The sequence below is a fragment of the Lepisosteus platostomus genome, unplaced genomic scaffold, assembly GCF_059453375.1.
Source record: "Lepisosteus platostomus isolate fLepPlt1 unplaced genomic scaffold, fLepPlt1.hap1 Scaffold_32_H1, whole genome shotgun sequence".
NCBI classification, from domain to species: domain Eukaryota; kingdom Metazoa; phylum Chordata; class Actinopteri; order Semionotiformes; family Lepisosteidae; genus Lepisosteus; species Lepisosteus platostomus.
In genome coordinates, this window is record NW_028291660.1 from 596191 (window position 1) to 614919 (window position 18729).

Below are 18729 nucleotides of genomic sequence, written 5' to 3' on the forward strand. Positions count from 1 at the left end.
AAAGTTGCTCGTAGCTACTTGTGGATTCAAATACTCTATCGAGTGCTTTGATGAGTTTTTGCAATTTGATTGTCGTCCTGTCAGCCTGTTTCTGTTTTTTTTTTTTCAATCTAGGGATGGAAAGTATGAGGGAAATGATGGAGCAATCAATAACCGCTCCGGAAAAATGGCAGAAAGAAATGGTCCGTCACTAAGGACATTTGTGAAGCAGAGGAGTGACATCACCACAAAGGCGACACATTCTGCTGATGGTTTTGGTGAATAATGATTGAGGCGCGTTAAGAGAAAGGTAGCTGTGTCAGCATGCGTAGGCTGCAAACGATCAAGCAAAGGTTTACTCCATGCTGAAAAGAGAAGAAAAGAAGCACAACGTTTCGACTGTGGAGCCTTCTGCGCCATCTTCTTTAGCGGTGATGATGTTTACATTGGAAAAACGGAGACATGCGTCCCTGGGTGGGCTTGAACCACCAACCTTTCGGTTAACAGCCGAACGCGCTAACCGATTGCGCCACAGAGACTGACGGCCGCTTGTGCTCCCTACATTTGCAGGTTTATGGTCAAAGAAAACAATCACTTGCGCTTCTTGCAGCCGGCAATCTTTTTCCACTGACAACCAAGAAATGGATTTCATCTTTCACAAGCTGTATGGATTTCTTCAAAAACAAGTTATTCCAGAAAGGAAATGAATTCTTGCATTAAACTGAACCAAGCTGTACATGTTTGTCTGAAATGATACATTCGGCACAACAAGACACGGAGAGAGGCACCGCTGGTATTCAGACCCAGGATCGCCTGCTTACTAGGCGGGCACTTTAAGCCACTAGGGAACAGCGCCAGCGGAGCACCGCGCTTTTACAGACACTTGGACACATCTGCGTTCGGTGTGCACTTAACCTGCTCTCTGAGCCCGTTGCCTCCGTCCCATTTAATAGCAGAACTGACGCCAAGAGAAATGATGAGAAATGGCATTTATCGGGCACTTTTCATGTCCAAGGAGCTCAATGCCCTTGACACCTCCCCAAGGCGACAGAGCTGTGCATTCTTTGGCGACACCATTTTTTCTTTTGTTTAATTTCTATACTTATTGATAGAATAAAAACGATATGTCATGTACTGTAAGGGAAATGTCTCTTTTCATGGGGAAAGCTAGCACCAGCAAATGTTGTGTTTAGAAGAAGTGATTTAACATGACACGTGACCTAATTTACCGGAGCAAAAGCTCACCCAGCAAGCCCTGCTTTACTTCTACAGGAGAGAAGTACTGTAGAGTCTGCAAGATGTTCAGCTGGGTAGCTATGTCAGCATGCCTCGGCTGCAAAGGAACAAGTAATAGGTTTATTGCATGCTGAAAAGAGAAGAAAGGAAACACAACGTTTCGGCCGTGAGGTCTTCTCACACCTGAAGAAGCCTCACACCTGTAAAAGGCTCCATTGTTTTCTTTTTTCTCTTTTCAACATGGAATACACCTATTGTCTGCAAGATGTGACAATTTCACGGTGTTTTGGAAGAAAACGTTTTTTCTTTGAATTCAAAATCAATCGGAATTTCAGCACGACACATCAACACTTTTTCTGTTTTAAGGAGATGATATTTTAAACCTGATAAAAATAGTAGGAAACACAAGTTTCTTGCTGTGAAAATTTAGATGGGGAGGTGTACTACTAGTAGCAGTGTAGAGCTCTCTGTGGTGGAGTGCAAGCGCATGTTCTATGGGCCAGTGGCGTAATGGATAACGCGTCTGACTTCGGATCAGAAGATTGTAGGTTCGAGTCCTGCCTGGCTCGTGAGGCTTTTAAACCTCTCAGGTTCCTCGGTAACAGGTTGCCGTCATGTATATGAACTATAGAAAAGCATCTGCCACAACCCGTAAATTAGCACGCAAGTGCGGGCTAGTTAACACAGAACTGTATGGAGATCATCTCCGGCTCCGAGCTCAATTGCAATGAAAAAACATGCAGAACAGAACTGGAGAGCAGCTGAATTTGTGCTCAGTAGGGTGGGGAGGACTCAGCATTGCTATTGTTCTAATTGGCATGAACTGCAGGGGATGTGAATCAGAACATGTCAGTTAGTTCGATCATTGCGTCAATATGTAGGCCACGTTAATACAGAATTATTACTTTGTCTGTCTCGTCTTTGTATATAGCTGAATGTCCCTGACAATTTCATGTTAGTTTTTAAGAACGACATTGGTGCTAATATATACATATATAGCATATAAGGAACACGTAAAAGTTTAGTCCATGCTGAAAAGATAAGAAAACCGCCACAACGTTTCATCTTGGAATAAATCTTTACTTGTTGTTTTGCAGCCTACCCATTCTGACCTAACTCCTCCCTTGAAATTGCCAAACAGATAAGGGTACGTAACGGCTCATGCGATGCTCAGTTGCAATTTGTCCCAAAACAAACAAGAACAGCAGCTGAGGGTTTGAGTTTGAACATGCACTGTATTAAAGCAGCTTTTATTTCCATTGATAAATGCTATATATTCCTACAGAGATTCTTCAGGTGAGTAAGCGATTCCTGTTTCTGTTTCTATTTCTGTTTCATATATATATATACAGTATATATACAGTATTGTACTATTATTATATAATTCGTTACACTGTGGCTGTGTTGTGTGTGTTAAGCTGCTGTTGCACTGCAATTTCCCTCACGGGATCAATAAAGTATCTATCTATAAGAAGACATTACCAACAACGACCACAAGATGGAGATATTGTCTAGACATTACCAACAACGACCACAAGATGGAGATATTGTCCAAAGAGGCAAGAAGGTCAAAGCCGCGATAAGGTAAAATCATTTTTTGTAAGAGATTGGTGTCAGAATGCACATCCGTATCCCAAACAGAATCTCTAGTAAAATATGATCATTTGTGAAACAGGCAAATGAGTGTCTGCTACAATATGATTGCTACAGATGCAGCCATTCAAAATGTGCGGGCGATACTGCATTATTTTCCGGTACGCTGTACGCAGTCTACCGCGAGTTACCGGTAAATACCGCGAGTTACCGGTAAATACCGCTAGCAAAATAATAGTATCCGGAATTTCCGCAAGGTGGAGCTAATAAAGCTCAACTTCTCATGTTTGAGCTGTAGCCATCAGTCTTTAATGAAGATATTACTAATAGTATTAATAATAAATGACCTTGGACAAGCTGTAAACTCAAAGTATTGCCCTGGTCCACATTATTTTTTTCACTGACCTTCTTTGTAAAAGTAACACCACAGCATTTCGCAATCATGCATTTTTTTCCAATCATGCAAAGTACAGTTATTTTTGAGAATCGATTCACCATGCCTTTCACATGCTCATAAAAGAGATTGATTTAGGAACATAAACATATTACCGTATGCAAACTGTACTGTATACAGTTTGTATATGTATATGTATATTTAATGTCTTAACTGTGCCCGTTTAAGTATTGAATATTTATATGGAATTTTACCACTGAAGGGAAATCTTAGTGCCTGAGCATAAAAAGAATAGGAGCGTAATGCAACGCGTGTGAAGGCCATAAACGATATTAATTTTGGAACATAAACATACAGTATATGGCTGGTCTCGGTACTTTAAAGAAAACATACACGAAACATGGTTTCATTATGACCAGAATCGGTCTTGAGATATTTTTAACTTGATTTACAGTATTTGAGAGGTATGTCTTGACACCGATACTACGTAAATACTCCTCACGTATATGTTTCTAGGTTTATATTATGCATTTCATACGGTCAAATTGCTTTTGAGCAACTGATAAGAAGCGCGAAACGGTATGCCCAGGGCGTTTTAGTTTTTGTTTTGTTTTAATGCAGTGCAGTGGATTGATTAGAGATATCAAGTACATACAAGTCATTTTTTAAATGTTGTAGTTCGTCTTGTAAAAATGTTACGAGTACATCATCTGTCAACAATTACACAGGTTCTGTTTCCATATTGCGGTTTTTGGTTACGTAATACTATTTTCTAATTTCACGTTGTGAATATATGATTTGGGCAAACAGAGCCGCAAAGAAGTACATTATGGGTTGTTGTTGTTTTTTTGCAGTTTTATCTAAAATAAGCGATGCTTAAACCTTTGTCTGATTCTTGTGAAACTATCCACACGACAGTTACCTAGGAGTTGACTTCAGTGATGTCACTGATGGGATGTTTCTAAAAATCCATCCTCTGTAAAACATCTTCTCTAGTTGTTCTGCATATGTATTCGCTAATGAAGCTGTGTGTTCTGAGCCTGGTTCTCTACATTTCTGTATGAACCAGCTTAGAGGGCTAAAGACAGCTTGTGTTTAAATTGAGTGTAAGGTAATTTATGCTTCTAAAGTCATGGTCAGCATTTATTATTGTACTGTGCTGTAAACTTCTTCTGTGCCTAATTACATTATTTTATAGTCGATAATGTTTCTGTAGTGCTTTTTCAGCCCTCAGCATGTGACTGCGCTGGTGGTGCTGTGGGTTAGGTTCCTGACTCCTATGTCACATGGTCTGTGGTTGAATCTCATGGAACTATGACTTTAATTTTTAACAAACATTTCTTTGAAAAAATGAAACATTTCCCTTGGTCAGAGATTAAATAAAACCTCACTCGCATCAAAACAAATTTATATTTCTAAATATCACAACATGATCGAATTTACGTCTTTTTAATAACAATGAATAGTCACCTATGCGTTACAAAATAAACATTTATATTGATTTGAATCGAGTTTTGATTTAAATCGTAAACGCGTGTTTAAAGGCGATATACTGTATAAAAGCGCTGATTCTTATGGAATGTGTTTGGCCGGGGATTCAAAAAAATTATTTTTTTTAATCGCGTATCTAAGGAAAATTGCAGTATAACTTTGTTCATGCACAAACAGTGGCATGTTACATTATAATTTGGGTGTCTCCTCTTGCCAGAAAGCTCTAAATTGGATTTTGAGTGCGGTTTTTGACTTTTTCTAAATTGCAACCCATAAATAAAGCTGATACAGTTTAGACTTACTGTATTCTAAACTGTATTACAACATCACATTGGACAATGCAACGTAAATTGCAAAAATGCACTTGGAATCTGTCCAAGCCCTACTACGAAAATTATTAAAACTGCGACACTTATCATTCATCTTTAAATAAACTTTATTTTATATAGCGTTTTAAGCGAATAGGTAATTAGATTGCTCATAAACCTAATCGCTTTTTCTACATAAACACAGCGTGATTGCTCTCTGAAAATGCTTTTTTCTTTATATTTAGGCTCAGATTTCAACTATAGATTGTATTATTATAAACTTTCTTGGAAAAATGTCTTTTATGTAAACCATGTTTGCTATTAATTCATTTAGGGCTAAAATACGTTCATTGTCTTCCAATCGAGTCGAGTTGACATTGGAAGCTTGCCACGCCCGGACTGTTACACCAACGCATTAGCATGTTGAAGCGATTTCATTGAGGAGGCCATCTACTAGTTAACACTGTACTTCCTACTTTGAAAACACCTGTGAAATTGGTTTAATTCGTCACAGCCAGCACTCCGGCAGAGAGGGGGGTTGTACTCGTTAATGTCTGATGACATACAAGTGGAAAGATTACAGATTTTAATCGTTTTTTTTCTGAACCAGGGAAAATCTGATCATGTTTCTCTATAACAATAATAAAAAACTTTATTTTAAATTATTTTACATATCCCGCTTGCACATCGCACGACTTTAATAAATCTATTCTTTATTAATACTAAATAAATAATACTAAAAATACTACAGCAAAGAGGTCACTTGATTTTTGGAATAATTCCAAATAGCACAATGATCCACTGGCATTCCTGAAGTCTGTTTAGTGCATAATCTTCCAAATACAATCACTAAGCAATTATAAGAATTATACCATCCTATTTCTTTGTGATGTCCTGTAAAAACTAAACCTATTTTTATAAGGCTTTTACTCAAAAGGTTTCCAAACACACAAAGCATTTGTGAAGTACTATAGTATTTCTAAAGGTTACTGGTACAACATCAATCATTAAAGCTTAACAATAAAGTTTAGATTGCTGACTATGGACTAACTACATTAACTAACTGCAATGCAACATTATACATTTTACAAGAATATCTGGTTGAATTCTTGCATTTGTAGCCAATTTAATGCGAGAGAAATAAGCCAATTTAATTATTTCACAAAAAATAATGTAATATAAAATGGATGTTTTTAACTTTATTGTAGTGTTTTAGAAACTAATATGTCTTCAAAAATGGTTGTTTTTCACTCCTAGGAATGAAAGCTGTTGTTATATGATGTTTATTTTCAAATTTGGAAAAATCAAAGGATTCTAGCTTTCTCCCCTTGCAGGCATCGGACACAGAGAACCTCATGGTTTTCCTAAAAATCATTTTTTATGTTCCCTGGTGTTCCAAACTTAGTTTTAATTTGTTATTATGTTAAAAACAGGGTAATAAATTTCTAATTGGACTATAAATAATGTCATATTGTCTGCTATAAAACTGATGTTTTCAACTCTATTGTAGAGATTCTAGAATCATCTAATAGAGAATTGAAATAAAAAAAGGGCATAAGAAAACATTACCAACAACGACCACAAGATGGAGATATTGTCTAGACATTACCAACAACGACCACAAGATGGAGATATTGTCCAAAAAGGCAAGAAGGGCAAAGCCGCGATAAGGTAAAATCATTTTTTGAAAGAGATTGCTGTCAGAATGCACAACTGAATCCCAAACAGAATCTCTAGTCAAATATGATCATTTGTGAAACAGGCAAATGAGTCTCTCAGGTGCCCATTGCTCATTTTCAGACACATTTATGCAATACTTTCACCATGCGTTGAGCAACAGGGATTAAAGATACCAGAGGTAAGGTTTAAAAGTGATTCTGAGGTGCAACACATCAGCAATACAGCTAGGCATCTGAAATGCGGGGTTTGAGAGCCCTTCAGGGAACACCGTACCCTAAAGGTACCAGAAGTCCAGTAGTATAAGCATTAAGTCACTGTCACCCCTGTTACAATGTGATTGCTACATATCTTCATTTCTTTGGTTTTTAAGGAGTAAGAGTGCAGGGGGTCTAAATCTGCGATCCAGTGTGTTGAAGTATTTCACAACATTACCTGTAGCCCGTATGGAAATAAATACTAATTCTGATTATTGCCCTGGGCATGTACCAATAAATCACTGAGCATATATATATATATCACTGTGTTGAAGCTAGAGACCTGTATGTAATATTATGGTGCTAAAATGTCATTTTCACATATATTAATGTAATAAATGATTGCTTATGCTTTATAAACAAATCTAATTAAAATAAATGATTAAGTTTTGTATTTATCTTGTACCATAGAACATGATTTTCTTTGTATTTCAAGCCCACAAAGTGTCCAAATGACGCACTACATGATATAAGGAAGATTATCACATGCATATCGGTATTATCTTTCTTATGAAAATGCATTCCTTTCATTACCTTTTACTTTTTAAAATGAACTCAAATTGTGTATAATGTAATAATTTAAGTAGAAGTGCTTCACTGCTCTATGCCGTCTGGAAATAAATCCTCAGACTACTTACTGCCCTGGGCATGTACCAATAAATTACAGGAGCACATCTATATATCACTGCGTTGAAGCAGGAGACACACAATCACTGCAAACACATCCTAAATACAGTGTTCTAGCACCTTTGACCTCATCCAGAACATATCATTTCTTGAAAGGGATTGCTGTCCGAATGCACATCTGAATCCCAAACAGAATCTCTAGTAAAATACGATCATTTGTGAAACAGGCAAATGACTGTCTCAGGGGCCCATTCCTCATTCTCAAGACACATGTATGCAGTACGTACACCATGCATTGAGCAATAGGGATTAAAGACACCACAGCTAAGGTTAGAAGTCATTCTGACTATATTCTAAAATATTGGACTCATATTCTTATGATGGCAGACATGATGCTGCGTTTAAAACCGGGGTTAATGGACATTATATGACTGTCAATTCTGTTTTGTTTTGGAGACTCTTGGCTGCCTATATGGTACACTGCAGCGTGAAGGAATTATTTTCCAAAACTGTGTCAGCTCAAAAGTTGTAAGAGAACCTCTCCAGCTGCTTTAACTCTCTTCATTTTTGTCATTTAATTGTCTGTCGGCACTATGTGGCAGCGTTGCATGACAACCCCTCTCACCACGGAAAGGAACCTAACAGCTTTGGTAAGAGAGGAGAAAAGGACCTGGCCAGTAAGGGGCACCAACCCGTGACTTTGGCGTTATTAGCACCATGCTCTAACCAACTCAGCTAACCGGCCTCACGACAGTGGTTCTCTCTGTGCTGCAAAAAATCGAACTCAGGGAATTTCTTTTGCCCTCCTTTGAATAGAAAGCCGTGTAATTCAGTGTACGGGCTTTCTCATGCAGTTTCATGGTTCTTGTAACCCAAATCCTACACTGGCCTGAAGTGCCCCCCATTTCACAGAATTTTTCAGCTGATTTAAAATGTACCTAAAGGAGAAGCATTATTGAAGACGATCAATTACCAAGAGCTTTTGTCAAAGGTTTTGGTGGTCATTTTTAATGACCACAGAGCGATGTGACCTCGGTTTTACATCTCATCCAAAAGACAGCGCCCTTTTACAACACAGTGTCTCCGTCACTATGCTGGGGCATTGGGACCCGCACAGACCTCAGGGTGAGCGCCCCACCGCCGGCACCATTAACACCGCTTCCAGCTGGAAGCTTTGTTTTTCCCTGTAGCTCACCCTCATCCGGGTACTGACCTGGCTCACACCTGCTTAGCTTCAGTGGGTTTTCAGTTGCGAGTTGCAAGGGGATGCAAGTGATGGAGCAGCTAGCTGCAAAAGCCACTGCATTGGCGGGGAATCAAAGCCGAGCCTCCCGCGTGGCAGGCGAGAATTCTACCACTGAACCACCAATGCTCAGAACCCGGGCCTTCAAAAAAGACGCTTTTTTGGTGCTCTGTGCAAAAAGCGTCGACATCTGCTTCCAGCTGTAAAATGCCATTCGCGGACGCTGAAGAACTTATTTGCAAGGGAGCGGGTACAAGCAATTTGGCATTTTAAAACCACCAGGAACACCGAACAGGCGCGCTTCTTTGCTTGCGCCGAAACACAACGACAGGAGGTGGACAACGTAGTCTGCAGGATTCGAACCTCTTTCTGTCTATTATATACTAAATGTTCTCTTGTCTGTCTCTTGTTTGTATAGAACTGAATGTCCCTGACAATGTACTGTTAGTTTTAATTGAAGAACGGCATTTGTGTTCAAATATATCAGACAAGTTTACGTAACTGCTCATGCGACACTCAGTTGTAATTAGTCAAGAAATAAAGTCGAACAACAGCTGCGGGTTTGATTCTGAACGTATCAGATTGCAGCACCTTTTACTTCCATTGACAAATGATAGAGATTCGAAGAGAGATCCTTCAGACCAGCAAGCAAACCCACGGCTATTTCGGTTTTCTATCTAGGCAACGTTGGTGTCTGCAATAGCATACATGAAAGCGTGATGCAATTTCTGTGGCTAAATTTGTTGCACGTCATGCACAGTAAGAGTGTTTCTAACACCAAATAAAAAGTCAACAATTAGCGATCACGCCTTCTCCTCAGTTAACCCACTGAAACCCTTGCTGTTAACAGTTCTTTAATGCATGCTTTACGAGCACCTACATATTGTGTCGGTTCTTTCAGTTTTATTCATTAGGTTTTCAAAGGCATAAGTAGAACACCAGAGGTGCGAACGCAAGATGTGTGGTTATCTGAAGAACTCATTTCCATGGCAGCGGGGCCAAGCTATTTAGTGTTTTTATAGTACCAGGGAAGGAGAAGCGGCACTTCACCTTTGCCGCGCAGGCACAAGGAGACGTGCGGCAGACGCCGTAGTCGGCAAGATTTGAACCTGCATGGGGAGTCCCCAACGGATTTCAAGTCCATCGCCTTAACCACTCGGCCACGACTACAGCGAGTTCACCATCGCCGCATTCCTCCTTTAATCTAACACGGAGTGCGACGTGGCTGCGGAAACCTTTTCAAAGTCGCTCTCCGTTAAAAAAAAATAATACCTTTGACAAAATACGTGCCGGCAGACAGACACGCCTCAGAGGGTTTAAGGCTGGCTTCATGTCGGAATGATAAAGTCTCCCCGTCCGGACATGAAAATGCCACTTTGTTACACACAAAAAAAGAATCAACAACAGAGAAATGCCCACAAGCATTTGAAAAGCCGCACCACGTCGCACTTGAAATAGCTCTTACATTAGTGGTAGACGCAGGAATCGCATTTTTATTTACGCTCTTACCAACGCGATGGAAAGCAAAACAAAGCAAAGCAGAGCAAAACAAAACGAACAAACGAAAACCCTGCACATAACGCCGTTACGTGCCCAAGTGGTATTGTACGTCATCCTAGCACTGCACCCCGGGGCGTACGGTACATGGGAACGAGCACACGCCACGAATCGTCTCGAATCACTCCCTACAGCTGTAAGGCGCCTTGAAGCATGCACCCCCAACATTCTTCTTTGCGCATCTGTGAAAGGTAAACTCTTGAGCAAACTCTGAACCAGCTCTAAGGAAACTAATCCGATTAGACGTAACTTTGACTCATCTTTTTACGCTCAGTGCTGGATTGCTCAAACTCCAGCTAGGGTTAGGGTTAGCATTACCACGCTACTTAGACACTTTGTTTACGCTCAGTGCTGGATTTTGGAAACTTCAGGACGAGTGGGAATTTTCTCCTATCTGTCCATTCTGTTTTGTTTTGGAGACTCTTGGCTGCCTATGTTGTACAGTGCAGCGTGAAGGAAACATTTTCCAAAACTGTGTCAGCTCAAGAGTTGTAAGAAAACCTCTCCAGCTGCTACAACTCTCTTCATTTTTGTCATTTAATGTGACACTCGATGTATAACTGGAGCCTCACATATGCAAATGGTGCGGCTCCAGTTCGACACCCAGTTCGACACCACTTTACAGTATATGACAAAAGCATGGCAAACTGTGCCGGACCAGCAGATAACTTCCGCTTATTTTGACCATATTAAACATTGGAAATCTTCCCACTTGCATTTGTGACACTTGATTTTGGCTCCACCTAAGAAACTCTTAAATCTTCTAACACTTTTCTCTTCTCCCGCAACACACTTGTCTGTCGGCACTATGTGGAAGCGTTGCATGACAACCCATCTCACCACGGAAAGGAACCTAACAGCTTTGGTAAGAGAGTAGAATTACCTGAAGAACTGCTTTCCATGGAAGCAGGACCAAGCGATGTAGCATTTTTATAGTACCAGGAAAGGAGAAGCGGCACTTCGCCTTTGCCACACAGGCACAAGGCGACGTGCAGCAGACGCCGTAGTCAGCAGGATTCGAACCTGAGCGGGGAGTCCTCAATGGATTTCAAGTCCATCGCCTTAACTACTCGGCCACAACTACAGCGAGCTCGCCGCCGCCGCATTCCTCCTCCGGAGTGCGAGGTGTCTGCGGAAACCTTTTTAAAGTCGCTCTCCGTTAAAAAAAAAATACCTTTCACAAGATACATGCCGGCAGACAGACACGCCTCAGAGGGTTTAAGGCTGGCTTCACGTTCAAATGATAAAGTCTCACCGTCCGGATGTCAAAATGCAACTTTGGCAGACAGAAAAAAAACATCAACAAACCACAAATGTGGACAAGGATTTTACAAGCTGCACCACACTGCACTTTCAAAAGCATTTACATTCGTGTTAGACGCAGGAATTGTCCTTGTTTTGCGCGCTTACGAACGCCATACAAATAAAACAGGTCTACGGGTCTGAAACCTGCTCCACGGAAAACAGTTCTGTTGCGCTTTTGATCAAAGGGAGATTCTCTGTTCTTACTTTTTCATGACATAACACCCAAAGGGGCTTCTTTGGAGCTGGATTCCAACCAGCATCCTAAAGTTTCTTGGTCGTATCCTTTACAGTCCTCTGTTCGGTCGACATGGAACAGAAGGGGGCAGCTTTCCTCACACATACAGTCCAGTTCTGCATCAGACCTCTAACTCGTTTCCTTAGCTTGGATTTAAGCCACGAAGCAGGCTTCTACTGTATAAACGTCTAGAGGAATCACAAACTATTTGAGAGGCCATCATCCCAGGGGGAACTGACAAAGTCTATCCCTAAACACCTAGCGCAGTCTCTCGAGAGACTGTCAAAAATCGCTTTCTCCGTTTGTGCTGCAAGTAAGTGAAAATGCGGTCTCAACCCAGAGCCACTTGGCAGCAGCGGCACGTAAATACTGTTACTGCCACTGCTCGATACCGACGTTAGCCTACTATACCATGTTCAGCCACCGCTAGAAAATGTACAGCTCTAGTACTGGAGCAAACAGAAGGAGGGCCAACATCTAACAGGCACACGTGTCAGACATAGAGAGCGCCGAGGATGGGATTCGAACCCATGCGTGCAGAGCACAATGGATTAGCAGTCCATCGCCTTAACCACTCGGCCACCTCGTCAATGAAACTGGGCTGTCCAGACACGGGTTGGCACGCTCCAGATGATCTTTTTCTTTTTTTTCCCTCGTACTCGAGGGTCCTTTTCCTGTTCCACATGCGATTTCAACATTTTCCTTGGGAGATGTCAAGCCAGCAAGCCACTGCTGTGGTTCAGTGGCCAGTGTGGAGTTCAGTGGCCCTGTTGTACACAGAAAGCACATTGAGCTCCTTGGACATGAAAAGTTCCAGATAAAAGCCATTTGTCATCCTTTCTCTTGGTGTCGATGTTGCTATTGTATGTAAAGGTGGCAACTTGCTCAGCGAGCAGGCGGAGCACACACCGAATGCAGATGTGTCTGAGTGGTGTGTCCAAGTGGCTGCAAAAAAACAGTACTCCCGGGGCGCCGTGGCTTAGTTGGTTAAAGCGCCTGTCTAGTAAACAAGAAATCCTGGGTCCGAATCCCAGCGGTGCCTTTTTTTGTGCTGTGTTCTCGAACAGAACTGGTCATTATGGACAACCGCATATGCCTAGACTTAATTAAATGCAAGTATTCATTTCCTGTCTTGAACGACTTGTTTTTCTTAAAATGGATGCAACTTGCAAAACATGAAATACAAACCTCGCTAATCAGCGCTCGCGGCTGGCAAAAAAAAAAGAAGTCAGCAATGTTATTTTTCTTTAACCTTAACCCTGCTAATGGAGAAGAGTTAAACGACCGAGTCTATGCAGCTTAAACGGTGCTCACGTCGGGTTCTTAGCTGAAAGGGTGATAAATCCCGCTCACCCCAGTCCTTAATCTTTTAAAAGGATACAAAATTGAACCTAGTCGCCACATCACATACATCCTGTTCAACGATAAAAAGGTGACATCTATCCTCGATCCAGAGTAAATCCCACGTTGAGGGCATATTTTTTTCCACTTTACCATGAGTCGGGCTCGGCTGCACAGAGGCGAGAGCAGAGCAATGAGGTCACGGGGACAGGAGAGCCACACGCTGGCGGTTTAAACACGTGGAAGAAAACTGAAGGATCCACAGTATGTGGACCCTCCGTGCGCCATCAGTCCGCACTCCGGACTCTGAATCCTGCCATCCGAGTTAAGATCTCGGCGGAACCTGAGGCGCAGTTCTTTCTTAAAACGTAATCTGGTGAGCATTTCTAGAATCGTACTTGTATAGATGCAGCCTTTAATGTGTTGCTAGGTTAAAATTGATGACTTCTTGAACTTCAGTAGGCAACTGCCCTCTTGATTTTGGATTTAATTTCTTTATTACAGGGGCGCTTTTATGAAGACCGAGTCATGTTCAGGTACTTTGCTTGATGGAGGAAGCATATTTCGGACTCTGTGATCTGCTCACCTGGAAAGGTCTGCTGTACTACTACAAGAGAGAAGTAGAGTCTGGAAGAATGGACAATTTTATGATGCTTTGGAAGATAATGTTTTTTTTTTCTTTGAAATTGAAATGAATCAGAATATCAGTGCAAAAGACAAACTCTTGGTTTGGTTTAAAGAGATATGGTTTTAAAACAGACAAAATGTAGAAAACAGGTGTTTCTCACTTTTGGAAGAGAATGGACCGGGGGTAATATTTTACAAGTTATATAATAGTAAAATATTATATAATAGGGGTAATAGTCGCGAGGGGCTTCAGCTTTTTCGTGCTTAATATGGTGCGCTGTGGCCACGGCAGATATGGGATCTATAAAAGCCGAAAATTCTCCGATCATTGCCTGACACAGCTCCTCAAAGCTATTACAGACCTCAGGTCCTTGTCTAGACATCCACTCGTGGACCGCTCGGCTGGTAGTTTTCCTTACTAACATAGCCTTTTCCTGTTCGGACGCTTCGGGCATAAACTGCAAAGTATATCTCAGCTCATCAATGTAGGTCTCCACATTATTCCCTGACACTGTCGGGTCAAACCTTTCTACATCTTTGGCTAACTGCCTCAGGGAGTGGAGGTTAATTTTTACAGTTTCTCCGTGGGCAGGGAGACGGCCGTGATCAGGAGCAGGGGGTCTATGCCTGAATTGAATCGCCCTTGCGTCTCGCGCAGGACTCGGCGATCTCCCCCATGCCGATCCGACCACAGACCCTGGCCGGGAGAAACCTCCTGGGTGAGCGCTCCGGGCTGCTAGGTGGGCTGGCATGTAAGTGGGATCTAGCCTGTTTTGCTTCCAGTACAGCAGCATCTAACTCCTTTTGCCTTTCCTGGCTGAGCTCATTTAAACTCTCAATTTCTTTTTCTTTTTCTTTCAAGCTCGCTTCTAGGTCTCTCCTAGCTACCTCAGCCGCAGTTTCTCTAGCAGACAGGTCATCTAATTTACCTAAAACTTCCCTGAGTCTGTCTTCACTTTCCTCACTTTTCACTCTCTTTTCTCTGATTATATCCAACAACTCAACTCGCTCCGCCTTATATCTTTCTAGCTTTCCCTGAAGCGTTTGAAACTTTGTCAGCTCGGACAAAGACAGTTCCAGCTGTTTAGCTAGATTTAAGGCGAAACTAGATAGGACCTGAACTGCGTTCACAGACCCTCCTGTGTTAAGCTGGTTCGCTACCTTAGCTACTAAATCTACTTGCAGCTTCTCAATATCATCAAAGTTCAACTTTTCGATACCGCTCCAGTAACCAGGATTGTCGTCGCTAGAAATAGTACTTATAAGCGACTCCACTTCAGACATTTTAGCAGCCATTGTCATTACGTCAGAGAAACTTTAAGAGTATTACTTTTTTTCCTTTTACCAAAATACAGTATGGAATCTAAACACCCGAGCAGATGGATTTCCAATCAGCACACGTTACACTAAACGCTAGAAAACAGGGGGATTTCTTTACGCAGTTATCAGCACACCCGGTATTCGCGTATAAAAGCCACGGTGCTGTGCTGAACTTGAACTCACAGCAACATCAGTTATTCTGTGCGATTGAGTCTCATTTCATTCTAAACTCGCCCACCCAGGGACGCCATTAAATGTAGTGGTTTGATGGGTTTACTGAGACACTTATTAATTGTAGCAGTAATCACGAGGTTGTTCGTTGGGGCTTTTAGAAAATCAATCGCCAGAACAACTAACAACGCACACACACGGGTTCAATACACGAGATACATTTATTAATATAAATTGTGCACCAAACATATACTAGTCTGCCTGGATACGAGCGGCAGACCTTACTGTGAGGGTTATCAATATACAAGATATATAATCTCGAAGAGATGCAAACACAAAGAGATACACAACAGAGAATATATGTCAATATATATCGTTCGGTTACCAAATCGCTAATCAGTGTTATTACCCATTGTTACTCTAAACTCGGAAGTAAATACATTACTCATGAATTAAATTGATAACAACTTGTGTTGAGGTACAATTGAATTCTCGAGACGCAATGTAGAACATGGGGTTAACTTATCCACTGTGTATGGATTTGGAATTTCCCGGCACGAACACCAAACCAGCTGACAAGCTCTGTTGCAGCCTCTGTTCCAGCGGTTGTCCAATGGGCGTTGTGTCGGCGTCCTCTGGCTACCAGCCAACCAGTCAAGGTGCAGCTCGGAGTAGGACGGGCGGAGGAATCTGACTGCGGCGCGCAGGGCAGTCGTTGCTCCGAGGGGATCTACCAGCAGTCCGGCTGGCTAGTAGAAAGTCTCTATGCACAGAGTGTGACCGCGAGTCCTCACAAGTCACTCTTTTGCCTGGGAAGAAACTGGTTCGTTCCCGGTCCAGCGCTGCTTCTGAATAAGCTATTCAGGTTGTCGGCGAGGGTCCAACTGTAGGCTGCCGTTGATCAAACGGAGCATTCACGTTAGTAGAATTCTGAGTACGTACGGGATGCTTGGCCTCGCGCTTAGAACAAAGTCCAAGTCCCTATGCAGACAACAGCAGTTGTCACGTGATTGTCTCTGAGGATGCGCGAAAATGGCCAAGGAGAGCCCCGATCTGAGCTTGCGCTCCCTTTTTGACCAAGACACAGATGTGTGCTGATTGGTTGAGAGTTTGGCGGGCATTGGAGACCCACGTGGTATTACCACGCCCTGCCAGTCCCTGATTGGTTGGTCAAGGTGAGATATAAGTCACTTACTCTTGACACTTAAGAATGCAGTCCAGATGTCCATTCAGCACTCCCTAGACAGATAGGCGCCAATGGATGACCATTGATCATGATAGCCAGGCTTAGCTAAGTGCATCCCTGTCTGGGAGCTGTTCCCTATCAAAAGAAAACAACTTAAATCAGTCTGCATGAATACTTTCTCTGTGGCTGCACCACAGAGATGGGGGGTGAGATGGGGCTTCATTTAGGACAGCATACCAACGCTTAATTCTGTCTTATTAACAAGCATTGCCGCTACACTTGTATCCCAACTTTTGCAACTCGCAACTGAAAACCCACTGAAGCTAAGCAGGTGTGAGCCAGGTCAGTACCAGGATGAGGGTGAGCTACAGGGAAAAACAAAGCTTCCAGCTGGAAGTGGTGTTAATGGGCGCTCACTCTGAGGTCTGTACGGGTCCCAATGTCCCAATATAGTGATGGAGAAGCTGTGTTGGAAAAAGGGCGCTGTCTTTTGGATGAGATGTAAAACCGAGGTCATAGTGCTCTGTGGTCATTAAAAATGACCACCAAAACCTTTGACAAAAGCTCTTGGTAATTGATGGTCTTCAATAATGCTTCTCCTTTAGGTACATTTTAAATCAGATGAAAAATGCTGTGAAATGGGGGGGCACTTCAGGCCAGTGTAGGATTTGGGTTACAAGAACTATGAAACTGCACGAGAAAGCCCGTACACTGAATTACACGGCTTTCTATTCAAAGGACAAAAGAAATTCCCTGAGCTTGATTTTTTGCAGCACAGAGAGGACCACTGTTGTGAGGTCGGTTAGCTCAGTTGGTTAGATGGTGGTGCTAGTAACGCCAAGGTTGCGGGTTTGAGCCGCGTACGGGCCAGGTCCTTTTCTCCTCTCTTACCAAAGCTGTTAGGTTCCTTTCCGTGGTGAGATGGGTTGTCATGCTACGCTGCCACATAGCGCCGACAGACAAGAGTGTTGCGGGAGAAGAGAAATGTGTTTGAAGATTTAAGAGTGTCTTAGGTGCAGCCAAAATCAAGTGTCACAAATGCAAGTGGTTGGATTTCCATTGTTTAATGTGGTAAAAATAAGCGGAAGTAATCTGCCGGTCCGGCACAGTCTGCCATGCTTTTGTCATTTACTGTAAAGTGGTATTGAACTGGGTGTCGAACTGGAGCCTCACCATTTGCATATGTGAGGCTCCAGTTATACATCGAGTGTCACATTAAATGACAAAAATGAAGAGAGTTAAAGCAGCTGGAGAGGTTTTCTTACAACTTTTGAGCTGACAGTTTTGGAAAATGTTTCCTTCACGCTGCACTGTACAACATAGGCAGCCAAGAGTCTCCAAAACAAAACAGAATTGACAGATAGGAGAAAATTCCCACTCATCCTGAAGTTCCGAAAATCAAGCACTGAGCGTAAACAAAGTGTCTAAGTAGTGTGGGAATGCTAACCCTAACCCTAGCGTAAAAAGATGAGTCAAAGTAACGTCTAATCGGATTAGTTTCCTTAGAGCTGGTTCAGAGTTTGCTGAAGAGTTTACCCAGTGGGCACTGATTCGTCGAATATACGTATATTCACGGCGAAAATACGGCTATACGTATATATACGTCGCCTCGACGTATAATCAAAGTCGAATTGCAACCGTAAAATCGACGACATTAATAAACGCATATATAACGTCGAAAACACATCTAACACAGTGCCTGAGGCTTTTTACTGTATGTATCGTGTGTGCCGCAACTAGGAGTATACGGCACTCTGCACAGTGTACGAAGTAAATTATTTTCGCAGTAATTAATTTACACGTGTATAATAAATATAGTAAATATAATAAATTAATTACTGCGAAAATTACTTCGTACACTGTGCAGAGTGCCGTATACTCCTAGGTAAGTTAGGTACATCTTTTTGCCCAAAACTGAAGGGGCGACATTCCTCCCTCCCCCCGTGATGCCAGGCCTGTCCCCATCCTATTCCATAATGTCATTATACTGTATATAATACCATACAACAGTGACCGATCCTTACTAACTGCATGCGTTAAAATTGCACATCAGCTCATAGCAGGGGGCACATAGCCGCGATGTATTATCAATGTTAAATTTCAACCATAATATCGACAACATTAATAAACGCATACGTTGAGAAAATATCGAACCCAGCATATTTTCCGGTTATATACCACA

General features: G+C 42.0%; 5 non-coding genes across 5 annotated transcripts; 1 reads left to right on the forward strand and 4 right to left on the reverse strand.

Annotated features, from left to right (window-relative positions):
* Positions 1–444: 444 nt before the first annotated feature.
* trnan-guu (transfer RNA asparagine (anticodon GUU)) lies at positions 445–518 on the reverse strand. Its single transcript has one exon. It is a non-coding gene; the product is annotated as a tRNA-Asn (tRNA).
* A 1193-nt stretch (positions 519–1711) lies between these two features.
* Positions 1712–1784, forward strand: trnar-ucg (transfer RNA arginine (anticodon UCG)). Its single transcript has one exon. It is a non-coding gene; the product is annotated as a tRNA-Arg (tRNA).
* Positions 1785–9893: 8109 nt separating this feature from the next.
* trnas-uga (transfer RNA serine (anticodon UGA)) lies at positions 9894–9975 on the reverse strand. The gene has a single exon. It is a non-coding gene; the product is annotated as a tRNA-Ser (tRNA).
* A 1389-nt stretch (positions 9976–11364) lies between these two features.
* trnas-uga (transfer RNA serine (anticodon UGA)) lies at positions 11365–11446 on the reverse strand. Its single transcript has one exon. It is a non-coding gene; the product is annotated as a tRNA-Ser (tRNA).
* A 963-nt stretch (positions 11447–12409) lies between these two features.
* Positions 12410–12491, reverse strand: trnas-gcu (transfer RNA serine (anticodon GCU)). Its single transcript has one exon. It is a non-coding gene; the product is annotated as a tRNA-Ser (tRNA).
* Between the last annotated feature and the right edge of the window lie 6238 nt (positions 12492–18729).